The 12169-nt window shown below is 38.7% G+C and overlaps 1 protein-coding gene across 30 annotated transcripts in view; it reads left to right on the forward strand.

The window, feature by feature from the left end:
- The window catches only part of RAB40AL (RAB40A like), a 257934-nt gene that overhangs the window by 181861 nt on the left and 63904 nt on the right, over nucleotides 1–12169 (forward strand). For 3 of the 30 annotated variants that reach the window (XM_074029552.1, XM_074029572.1, XM_074029569.1), the window contains one exon: nucleotides 10290–10484. The exons of the other annotated variants lie outside the window; for them this stretch is intronic. The gene's annotated coding sequence lies outside the window, so the exon portion shown is untranslated. The remainder of the gene's footprint in view (nucleotides 1–10289; nucleotides 10485–12169) is intronic. 30 annotated transcript variants of the gene reach the window in all.

The following is a 12169-nucleotide window of genomic DNA, read 5'->3' on the forward strand; positions in this document are numbered from 1 at the left end:
CACTCATATGTGGGAGCTAAGCTATGAGGACACAAAGGCATAAGAATGATACATTGGTCTTTGGGGACTCAGGGGAAACAGTGGGGAGTGTTGAGGGATAAAAGACTATACATTGGGTACAGTGTACACTGCTTGGGTGAAGGGTGTGCCAATCTCAGATATCACCACTAAAGAAGTTATTCATGTGAACGAACACCACCTGTTCCCCAAAAACCTATTGAGATAAAAAATTAAAAAAATTTAAAAGTATTTTGATTTCATCATCTTAATATAAAATTGTTAAGTGTCTGGAGTTTAAAGATACTCTTTCAAAAACTTATAAAGAAATTATTACTGAAATATTTGTGCATATGAGCAAGAGTGTTATATATACCATTGTCTGTAATAGAAACTATGGTAAGGGAACTAAATTTTCACCACTAGGTTACTGTGGAAATAAACTTTAGGATATCATATAAATGAAACACCGGGTCCATAAAAAATATTGATATTATGTTGTAACTTCAAATGTTACAGAAATGTATTTCCATGAAAAGATAGTAATAAAGATGTAAAGAGGGTTACAAAGATAACAAGTAGCCTGGATCCCTTTTTTCTTTTATAGGTCTCTATTTATCCAGTGGTCAAAGAATAAAAAGTAAAATATTTTGTCTTCCTCTCACATAGAGCTCTCTTCTCGGCACAGTAAAAGGCAGCAATTTTTGTCTGGAGTCCTTCAGTACCCCTAAACACTGGGAATGCTCACTTTTCCACCAAGACTTCCAGAAAGCTTTATAGGGTGGGCTTGGGCCACAGTCTCTCCTTCCCACATTCCTATTCAGCAGTGTTGTAGCTGCAATGCAGATTTGTGTCGTGAAAGGGCACCACGGTACCACCATTATCAAACTTTTTGGCAAAGAAGTGTCCGCAAGGGGCAAAAACTACAATACCTCCCTTACAACCCACCTTATGAACCCAAGTACAGAATGATTCTGTCAGAAAGATACTGATGTATTTAAAAGAAGACGGAAAAAAAATAAACTGCAGGACATCCTTGGCTATCCTAGGTGGGCAGCCATAGGGCAGTGCGGGGCAGTGGGCAATGACAGAGAGAGGATGAGGGCACAGGAGCAGAGTCTGGGCAGCTGTGTCCATAGTGTCATGGAAAGGGAATGACAGAGAAAGGTGGGAAGAAATCTGAGAAGCCTGTATAGGAGTAGGATAATGAAGGAGGGTGAATGCCCTGCTGTCTGAAGAGGACCCACCCTCCTACAATGTGGACACTGCAACCTGCACCGAGGAGGGAAGTGAAAAATCAATGAATGCAGTGTAGATTTGGGGTCAACAGATCATGGAACTGCTTTCATATGCATGTGAATTTTCCAAACAACCACAAAAAACTCGTAATACTTGTTACTATATGCAAAATAAGCTGCTTTTAATTTAAAAACAAAAAATTGAGATAGTTATGATGTGCCTTCTGATGGACAGAGCCAAGGTTGCAGCTCTGAGAATAGACCAGGTTGTGGGGAAGGCAGGGTTCAGCATAGGGAAGGGAGGGATGGAGTTGGGAGCTTGATTGATGGGATCAGCCTCGTTCCAATCCTGCCACTTATCTGGGTAAGTGACTTAGGCTCTGTGAGCCTGAACTTAGTTATCTGAAATGTGACTGACCATACCAGAGCTGTCCTGAGGGGTAAATGAGAAAACCTGCCCAGAGTATATGGCATAGAGTAGGACTTTAGTGGTCTTTAAATGTTGGGACACAGAAGTAGGGGTTGGCAGAGCCTCAGGGCTAAGGAGGCAGTGTGAAAAATCATTTCTTACTGTTTCGCCTTCTGAGAAAATTACAAATCTAATTGAAGAAAGCAAGTGTCCCTGTGATATACCTTGAGTTGAAAGATTTATAGACAGCTGTTTCTCTAGTTCTTGGGTATTATCAGAAGCTCATAAGAGCTGTTCAGCATCAAGTCCCTGAGCTGACCCAAATTCACTTCCTCCTGCTGGGAAGATAGACATGTCTTTGAACTCACCCGGTGATCTCAGTGATAGATAACACCAGGTAAGCAAAGTGTAGAGTTTGCTTAATGGCTGCTCCTGGACTGTTTGGTATGTTAATATATTATAGGAAAGCGGGAAGTGGTGACTCACACCTGTAATCCCACCACCTTGGGAAGCCGAGGCGGGCGGATCACTTGAGGTCAGGAGTTCGAGACCAGCCTGGCCAACGTGGCAAAACCCCGTCTATACTAAAAGTACAAAAAGTAGCCAAGCATGGTGACGCGTGCCTGTAATCCCAGCTACTCAGGATTCTGAGGCAGGAGAATCGCTTGAACCCGGGAGGCAGAGGTTGCAGTGAGCTGAGATCGGGCCACTGCTCTCCAGTCTGGGCGACAGAGTGAAGCACTGTCTCAAAAAAAAAAAAAAAAACACACACACACACACACATATATATAAAATAGGAACATTCTAGACTGTTTCACAGACACCAGGGCAGTAACCCTCAGATTATGCATTATCCAGCCACATCACAGCAGTATTGTAACCATCTTCTGCCTCTTGAAAGACAAAAATCCAAGAGTTACTACCATTTCTATACACACAGTTGTCCATTCCTTCATTTATTAATAGCTAAATATATATTAAGCTCAATACCTATATAACTGAAGGCATCCCATGATCTCTAAAATGGAAATAATAGAGTAAGAATGAAAATAATATATCGCTAACTTCAAAGATTAATTTTGAGATGGTATGCCTCCTTCACATTAATTTTTAAACTTGATCAACTTTTAAGAAGTGAAAGATTTTCAAAAATTCCTCTTGGACCCCTCAATACACATTTAGCCACAGGATTGATACCTCTCCCCTCCCCTCCCCTTTCCTCCCCTCCCCTCCCCTCCCCTCTCCCCTCCCCTCCCCCCTCCCCTCCCCTCCCCTTCCCTCCCCTCCCCTCCCCTCCCCTCCCCTCCCCTTCCCTCCCCTCCCTCTCTGTCTCCTGCCCCCTCCACCTCTATCTCCTATCTCTGGATCTCTCTCTTCTCCTTCAAACTTAAACTACCTAAAAAGAGCTTTCTCCATTCTTTGTTAACATTCTTCACTTCCTACTGCCTGCGTATCCCACCTAGTTAGCCAAGCAGTGACTGCCACAGAGACAGGAAAGCAGGAGGGTCTTCATTAAATCATCCAGAGTTCAGCCCTACAGCTTCAATGGGGAATGAGGAGGTGAGGAGAGGGGAATCCTGGCACAGCAGGATTCGGGGTGGAAGTATAGTCATAGTCTCATTCAGCCCAGGGTCCCAGGAGCAATCAACAAATATGAATTAATATACCACGTTTTCATTACCTATGTATCCACTGATGAACTTTTAGGTTGATTCCGCATCTTGACTATGGTGTATAATTACATAAGTACCTTCCCTGTGTAATTAAAAGTAATAAAAGGAAAATATACACATGCCCAGCACTTGTAATACATATCAAATCAAGTTCTAAGTGGAATGCATCCCTATACCATCTAAGGGATGTGGGCAGTAGTCTGAACACATGAAAACTAACTCCCAGAAAATACTGTCTTCTTTCAGCAGGATGGTCTAGATCAGGTTCTGGATATACAGGACAGGTCTAAATTAGTAACAGTTTGAAAGAAATAAAGAAAATTAGCCCCAGACAAATGAGAAAATGTCTTACATTCAGGATACACTGAGATTGTTTTAGGCAAATTAGCCATAGGAAAACTCTGAGACATTGAACGTATCAGATAAAAGAAGAGTTTGAAAATAGTAACTGTAGAATGTTTTACTGCTCTCTCTAGCATATAAACTGAGACCTGGGTGTGTCTGTTTTAGTAGGTTTAAAAGATAATACACATGACTTGGAGACATATATATATAGTAGGTCCCAGTGTTGAGATATGAATGCATGTTTGTTCTCAGGTTTCTTACTTCCTCTTCTTCAATGAGGTAACCAGGTATTTAGAGAGAAAACCATGCTACAAAACCATATCATATTTTACATACAGGTATGTACCTGTTTAATAAAACTATAAGGTAATGCCTTAAAAATGAAAAGTCCAAATTCTATATAGTGATTATCTCTGGGAAGGTAGGAGGCTAATGCAATCAGAGAGGACTTCAATGTGACTATCAATTGCCTATATACTATTTTATATGTTAACATGGGTACATAGAAAGTTCTCACATTCTATAAGTTTTTTATGTCTGAACTATTTTATAGCAAATACTGTTTCTATGAGCAAAAATTCTGACTTTTAAAAAGCTCCATGCTAATTTATAAATTGTGGAAAGCATAGTCAAGTCTAGAAATAAATAAATAATGTGTGACCCCCCCCTCCTACTCATTAATTTTTGATAATGTGTCCTTTTTGTATAGTTCCTCCCACTTTATTCTCTATGCGGGCATATTTCATATATAACAATTACCTATGGGTTTCATTTGTCTGGAGACTCAACATTTCCTAAATATCATAAAACCAGTAATTAAGTATGCCAAAATATTGTACTCACTCTGACTCCAAGGCTCATGTCCCTAACCCCTGAGAATGTCAATTTTTTCCTGTGAAAGGGATGAGGCCAGATCAGGGGAGCTGACTTCTCATGATCTTTTACACAAAGACAAATCTGCTATTGAGGGCCCAGGTCTCCTGATTTCAGTCTGTTGTACAGCAGATTCATCTTCATGTTCTGTTACTCTATGCTGCCTGCTTTCTGGTCCTCAAGGAGAGGCTGCTATTTCGGTGTCCAAATAGAAGGTGAAAGAAGATGGCACAAAAGAACATCAAATTGAAAGTAGTTTGCTTAGGATAATGGCCTCAAGCTCCATCCATGTTGCTGCAAAGGACATGATCTCATTCTTTTTTATGGATCTGTAGTATTCCATGGTGTATGTACCACATTTTCTTTATCCAGTCCACTGTTGATGGGCATCTAGGTTGATTCCATGTCTTTGCTATTGTGAATAGTGCTGTGACAAACATACACATGCATGTGTCTTTATAGTAGAACGATTTATATTCATTTGGGAATATACCCAGTAATGGGATTTCTGGGTTGAATGGTAGTTCTATTTTTAGTTGCTTGGGAAATCTCTAGACTACTTTGCACAGTGGCTGAACTAATATACATTCCTACCAGCAGTGTATAAGCATCCCCTTTTCACTGTTCCCTCACCAGCATCTGTTATTTTTTGACTTTTGAATAATAGACATTTTGACTGTTGTGAGATGGTGTCTTATTGTGATTTCGATTTGCATTTCCCTAATGATTAGTGATATTGAGCATTTTTTCGTATGCTTGTTGGTCATGTGTATATCTTCTTTTGAGTAGTGTCTGTTCATGTCCTTTGCCCATTTTTTTAATGGGATTGTTTTTCTGCTTGTTGATTTAGTTCCTTATAGATCCTGGATATTAGACCTTTGGAAGATGCATAGTTTACAAATGTTTTCTCCCATTCTGTAGGTTGTCTGTTTACTCTGTTGATAGTTTCTTTTGCTGTGCAGAAGCTCTTTAGTTTCATTAGGTCCTACTTGTCAATATTTGTTTTTACTACAATTGCTTTTGGTGTCTTCATCATGAAGTCTTTGCCAGGGCTGATGTCTAGAATGGTATTTCCTAAGTTTTCTTCTAGGGTATTTATCATTTTATGTTTTACATTTAAGTCTTTAATGCATTTTGAGTTGATTTTTGAAGGATAAAGGTCAAGTTTCAATCTTCTGCATATGTCTAGTCAGTTATCCTAGCACCATTTATTGAATAGGGAGTCCTTTTCCCATTGCTTGTTATTGTTAACTTTGTTGAAGATCAGATGGTTGTAGGTGTGTGGCTTTATTTCTGTGTTCTTTATTATGTTCCATTGGTCTGTGTGTCTGTTTTGTACCAGCACCATGCTGTTTTAATTACTATAGCCTTGTAGTATAGTTTGAAGTCAGGTAGTGTGATGCCTCCATCTTTGTTCTTTTCACTTAAGATTGTTTTGGTTATTTGGGCTCTCTTTTGGTTCCAAGTGAATTTTAGAATTTTTATTCTAGTTTTGTGAAAAACATTGCTAGTACTTTAATAGAATAGCATAGAATCTGTAAATTGCTTTGGGCAGTATGACCATTTTAACAATATTGATTCTTCCTATCCATGAGCATGGAATGCTTTTTCACAATCTTAATTTTTAAGAGGGCAGAATTGAGAACAAAATTGATTTTAAAAGATAAAAAAGCACACCTAATAATAGTAAAGGTTAAAATTCACTGGGAATACATTATGTGTTAATACTTGTGTACCTAATCACACAACAAAAATGTAGTTTGTTTGGTTGGTTGGTTGGTTGGTATTTTTTTTTCTTTTCTTTTTTTTTTTTTTTTTTTAGATGGAGTCTCACTCTGTCACCCAGGCTGGAGTGCAGTGGCTTAATCTCGGCTCACTGCAACCTCTGCCTCCCGGGTTCAATCAATTCTCTGCCTCAGCCTCCTGAGTAGCTGGGATTATAGGCGCCCGCCACTACGCCTAGGTAATTTAGTAGAGACCAAGACCATCTTGGCCAGGCTGGTCTTGAACTCCTGACCTCAGGTGAGCCACCCGCCTCAGCCTCCCAAAGTGTTGGGATTACAGGCATGAGCCACCACACCCGGCCAAAAATGTAATTTTATAGAGGAAAACTGCAGGAGCAGCAATGAGATATATGAAAAATCATACTAATACCTGAGGCTGTTAAGCTTGGGCCCAAATGCAAATACAGATTAAAATTGTAGAATGCAATGAGAATAATGAAAATAAAAACAGAGCATATCAGAATTTACAGCTAGAGCAGTGTTCAGATAATATTTTTATGCATTACATAGCTATATCAATAAAAAGGAATTAAACAATCAATTCAAAATGCCAGATAAAGAACCACAACATAAATTAAAAGAATGTAGTTGAAAGGAATAAAGGTTTAAACAGAAATGTACGGGTTGAAAAGGCAAACTACAGTAGAATTTATATGTAAAAGTAAGGAAGATTTATTTGAGGAGATATCAAAAACATGAAAAGTCACTGGGTAAATTATTCAAGAAAATTGAAGAAAACACAAATACACAATTTTGAAACAGGAAGGGTGACAAGGTCTTCAAAATAAAGGAAATTTCAAGTCTCTTAACTGAAAAATTTGCAGAATTCTATTCAAACATATTTGGAAACAGATGAAATAGTTAATTTTCTAGAAAAACACAAGTTACCCAGATTGGCCCCAAGAGACACAAAAAGTCTTGACAGACTAATTGCATACAAGACATAGTGAATTTGGTTAGATTATCTGCCATCAAAAAGCACCAGACCCAGATATTTCCCAAAGAGAATTCTAGCCAAACTTTCAAGGTTTGATAATACCAGTACTATTTAAAATAGTCCAGGGGCGTAGGGAATATATAAAACAATGAAGCAAGTACATAAAGTTGATTCTGAAACATGCCAAAAACTGCAGGAGAAATGAAATTACAGAATAATCTCATTACAGAGTATGAACTAATGTTCTTAAATAAAATATTGGTAAACAAAATGGACATAAAATATAGGTCATGACCTTATGGGGCTTTTACATATCAATATCAATAAAACTATTACTATAATCTAGTATATTGATACAGCCAAGGAAATAATTATATGATCGCCTCCATATGCAGAAAGGTATTTAACAGCATTAGCATTCCACAAGACAAAAGATCCAGATTTTAAGCAAGTAAATTAGAAGATTTTAAAAAAATGCGGTGGAACCCACTTTAGATTAAATGAGACAAAACATTTCAGAGAGAGTTAAATTAATGAAAAATTAAATCAAAGAAATTACATTTAAAACCACAGTGAGATACCACCATACACCCACAAGAAATAAAAAAGATTGAAAATGCCAAGTATTGGTGAGGATGTGGAGCAGTGGACCTCTCAACACTGCTGGTGGGAATACAGATTGGAACACTTTGAAAAACTGTTTGGCAGTATCTAGTGAGCTGAACATACATATACCCTAACTCAGAAATGCCACTCAATCATATATGTCAAAGTGAAGTAAAAATAAATGTCCATCTAAAAGATATGTACAAGGCCGGGCGCGGTGGCTCAAGCCTGTAATCCCAGCACTTTGGGAGGCCGAGACGGGCGGATCACGAGGTCAGGAGATCGAGACCATCCTGGCTAACACGGTGAAACCCCGTCTCTACTAAGAAATACAAAAAAAAACTAGCCGGGCGAAGTGGCGGGCGCCTGTAGTCCCAGCTACTCGGGAGGCTGAGGCAGGAGAATGGCATAGACCCGGGAGGCGGAGCTTGCAGTGAGCTGAGATCCGGCCACTGCACCCCAGCCTGGGCGACAGAGCAAGACTCTGTCTCAAAAAAAAAAAAAAAAAAAAAAAAAAAAAAAAAAAAAAAAAAAAAAAAAAAAAGATATGTACAAGAACGTTCAAAGCACTGTTATTCATAGTAGGTCAAAGTTTGAAAAATATATAAACCTTCATACCAGATACATATATTGTGAAATATCCATACAGTCCAGGCACGGTGGCTCACGCTTGTAATCCCAGCACTTTGGGAGGCCAAGGTGGGCAAATCACGAGGTCAGGAATTCGAGACCAACCTGGCCAACACAGTTAAACCCCATCTCTACTAAAAATACAAAAATTAGCTCGGCATGGTGGTGGGCACCTGTATTCCCAGCTACTCGGGAGGCTGAGGCAGGAGAATAGCTTGAACCTAGGAGACGGAGGTTGCAGTGAGCCAAGATCACACCACTGCACTCCAGCCTGGACAGCAGAGCTGGACTCCGTCTCAAAAAAAAAAAGAAAAAAAGAAATATCCATACCATGTAATACCATCCATCAATGAAAATGACTATCTACAACTACAGACAACAAAATGTAAATCACATATATATTATGTTGGTTGAACACAGCCAGACACAGGAAAACACATGTTTTATGATTTCAGGAATTGTTTTTCTAACCTTCCAATAGTGTTTGGGGAAGGAGAGAAAAATCAACATTCAATATCCTTTAAACTTTTTTTTAATTTTTAATTTTTGTGGGTGATAGTAGGTGTATATATTTATGGGGTACATGAGATATTTTGATACATTCATGTAATGCATAATAGTCACATCATGGAAAATGGGGTGTCCATCCCCTCAAGCATTTATCCTTTATGTTACAAACAATCCAATTATATTATTTTAGTGATTTTAAAATGTATAATTAAATTATTATTGATTATAGTCACCCTGTAGTGCTATCAAATACTAGGCCTTATTCATTCATTCTATTTTTTGTACTCATTAACTATCCCCACCTCTTCCTCACCTCCCAGCCTCTACCCAGACTCTGGTAACCATCCTCCTCTCTATCTCCATGGGTTCAATTATTTTTTGAGTTTTAGTCCCACAAATAAGTGAGAACATGTGATATTTGTCTTTCTGTCCCTGGCTTACTTCACTTAATGTAATGACCACCTGTTCCATCCATGTTGTTGCAAATGACAGAATCTCTTCATTTTTATGGCTGAATAGTACTCCATTGTGTATATGTACCACATTTTCTTTTTCCATTAATCTGTTGATGGGCACTTAGGTTGCTTCCAAATCTTGGCCATTATGAATAATGCTGCAACAAACATGGGAGTGAAGATACTCTTCGATATATCGATTTTCTTTCCTTTGGATGTATAGCCAGCAGTGGGATTGCTGGGTCATATGGCAGCTCTATTTTTAGATTTAGATTTTGAGGACCCTCCATACTGTTCTCCATAGTGGTTGTACTAATTTAGATTTCCACCAACAGTGTATGAGGGTTCCCTTTTCTCCACAGCTTTGCCAGCATGTGTTATTGCCTGTCTTTTGGAGAAAGCCATTTTAACTGGAGTGAGATAATATCTCATTGTAGTTTTGTAGGAAGTGCAGAAAACTTGTTTTAGAGCTTTAACTTTGGGAAGAAGGAAAGAGAGAAAAAGAAGTGGAGGGAGGAAAGATATCCAATCCTGTGGCTGAATAGGTGGTGAGGGGTTAAAGGAAGAATTTTTTTAAATCTTCAATTTCTTGAAATTTCAGTAAGTTTAAAAGCTAATGTGAAGAACCCATTTCATCTCGTATTTAACCCTTGAATTTTCCTATATATTATTTTGTTTCTTACTCTCCTGTTTCCACTTTAGAGCTCATAAGATGTCTCCAGTGGACTAGTATATGTTTTGAGCTCAATATAAATATAGTTATTAGATAAGGAAGGAATGCACAATTGTGTGTCACAGAAATGCTAGTAATTTCTGGATTTTTGCCTCGCAGGGAGGTAGCAGGTGGCTGAAATCCTGGTGTGATGTGACTGGATCATGCATGATCTGAGGACCCTTGCCCTGTTGATTGGTGGACAGGTTCAGATTTTTCCTATGAACATATTAACATACCAAACTGTCCAGAAGCCGCTATTAAGCAAACACCATACTTTGCTTTCCTCATGCAGTCTATCACAGAGCTCTTCAGGTGAGTTCACAAATATGCTTGTCCTTCCAGTGTGAGGGAACTTGATCTGAGTCTGCTAAGAGGCATGATGTTGAATGACTCCTATGACCTTCTGATAATACCTAAGAATATAGAAAACTTTCTATCTCAAAAACTTTGAACTCAAGGCATATCAGAGAGATATTTGCTTCTTTCTTCTAGATGTTTGTGTTCTTATTAGGAGAAATAATGAGAAATGATTTTTCACAATGTCTTCTGAGCCCTGAGGCTCAGCCAGCCCCTACTGCTGTGTCTCAACATTTAAAGGCCATTGAAGTCTCGCTCCATTCCATATATTTTGGACGAGGTTTCTCATTTATGCCTGGGGACAGTTCTGTAATAATGGTATGGTCAGTTCCATTTAACAGATGACTAAACTCAGGCTCACAGAGTCTAAGTCACCTCCCTAGGTAAGTGGCAGGTTTGGAATGAGGTTCTATCCCTCACCCTCCCTAGAGGATCCTTAGCACCTCCCTTTTAGAAATTGGGCTTCCAGGACTTGAGAAATGGTCATATTCCACTCTCCTGCTGTTGTGGCCCCAGAGGTGCTCACTCTACAACCTCTTGAGGTGATGAAGATGATAGAGGAGATAAAATCCCTATCAGCATCTAGTTTTTAGTTATTCTAAAGTTTTCTTCACTTTGTCTTCATGCCTCCTGGTCCCTGAATGATCTAATTTCCTTGGGGGCTGCCATTCCAAAGGGAGCATTTGACTTTTTCTTTAAAAAAATGTATATATATGTGATCTGTAAAGTTTTTAAGTCATAATATTTTTGAAATTGAAAATCAATTTTGAAAGTAATAAAAAATATTAAGAATTATCTTAAAACATTAGAGAAAGTATTCACAAACTGTACCTTATATATAGGATTAGTATCCATAATTTGTGACACACACTAATGACAAAGATATTGGTAATTCATTTCAATAGAAAATTTACATAAAATAAACATGAACAATAATCTTGTTAAATATGCCAAAACCAGAGTACTAATAAAATGCAAATACTTAAAAATCCTGAGAATGTATATAAAGTGGGAAAAAATTGCAACAGAAGATGAGGACTGTGATTGCACTTTTGGAGAAGACTGTGTGTATCGGGTGAATGTGTTCATGTTCACCTCACCTACAGGGACACATCTGAAGTGTATGCAACGTCCTTAGAACAACAGATCCCTTGGGTCAGGCTGTTGATTGCGATTCTTGTTGTCAGAAGGTGACTCTGACTGCTATGTGGGGAATGGATTGGAAAGGGACAAGATAGGGAGTGGGGATAACCATTAGAAAAATATTGCAGAAGTCCAGGGAAGAGACACAGGTGGATGGGACCAGGGCTGCAGCTGTGTGCAGAGGGAGGAGTGAACCTGGACAGGGCGTGTTTGAAGGTAGGGCAGGCAGAAATTGAAGTGACTGTGCATGTAGGGTGCATGGGGATAAGGCACAGTCAAGGATTACCCCTCAGCTTTTTATATAGCCATGTGGAGAAATAGCAGTTTTCTGAGAGCAATCCTTCCATGTGCTCTTGAGATATTCTCAAGGTAGTTAGTTAGGTCATCCAAATGTGTTTGTAGTGAAAGAAATTACTTAAAATGCATCAGTTGATGATTAAGATTCTGTTGTATTAAACTTTATTGAAGACACATGCAAACTGTCAAACTTTTAGAAC

The sequence above is a fragment of the Macaca fascicularis genome, chromosome X (assembly GCF_037993035.2).
Source record: "Macaca fascicularis isolate 582-1 chromosome X, T2T-MFA8v1.1".
Classification (NCBI taxonomy): domain Eukaryota; kingdom Metazoa; phylum Chordata; class Mammalia; order Primates; family Cercopithecidae; genus Macaca; species Macaca fascicularis.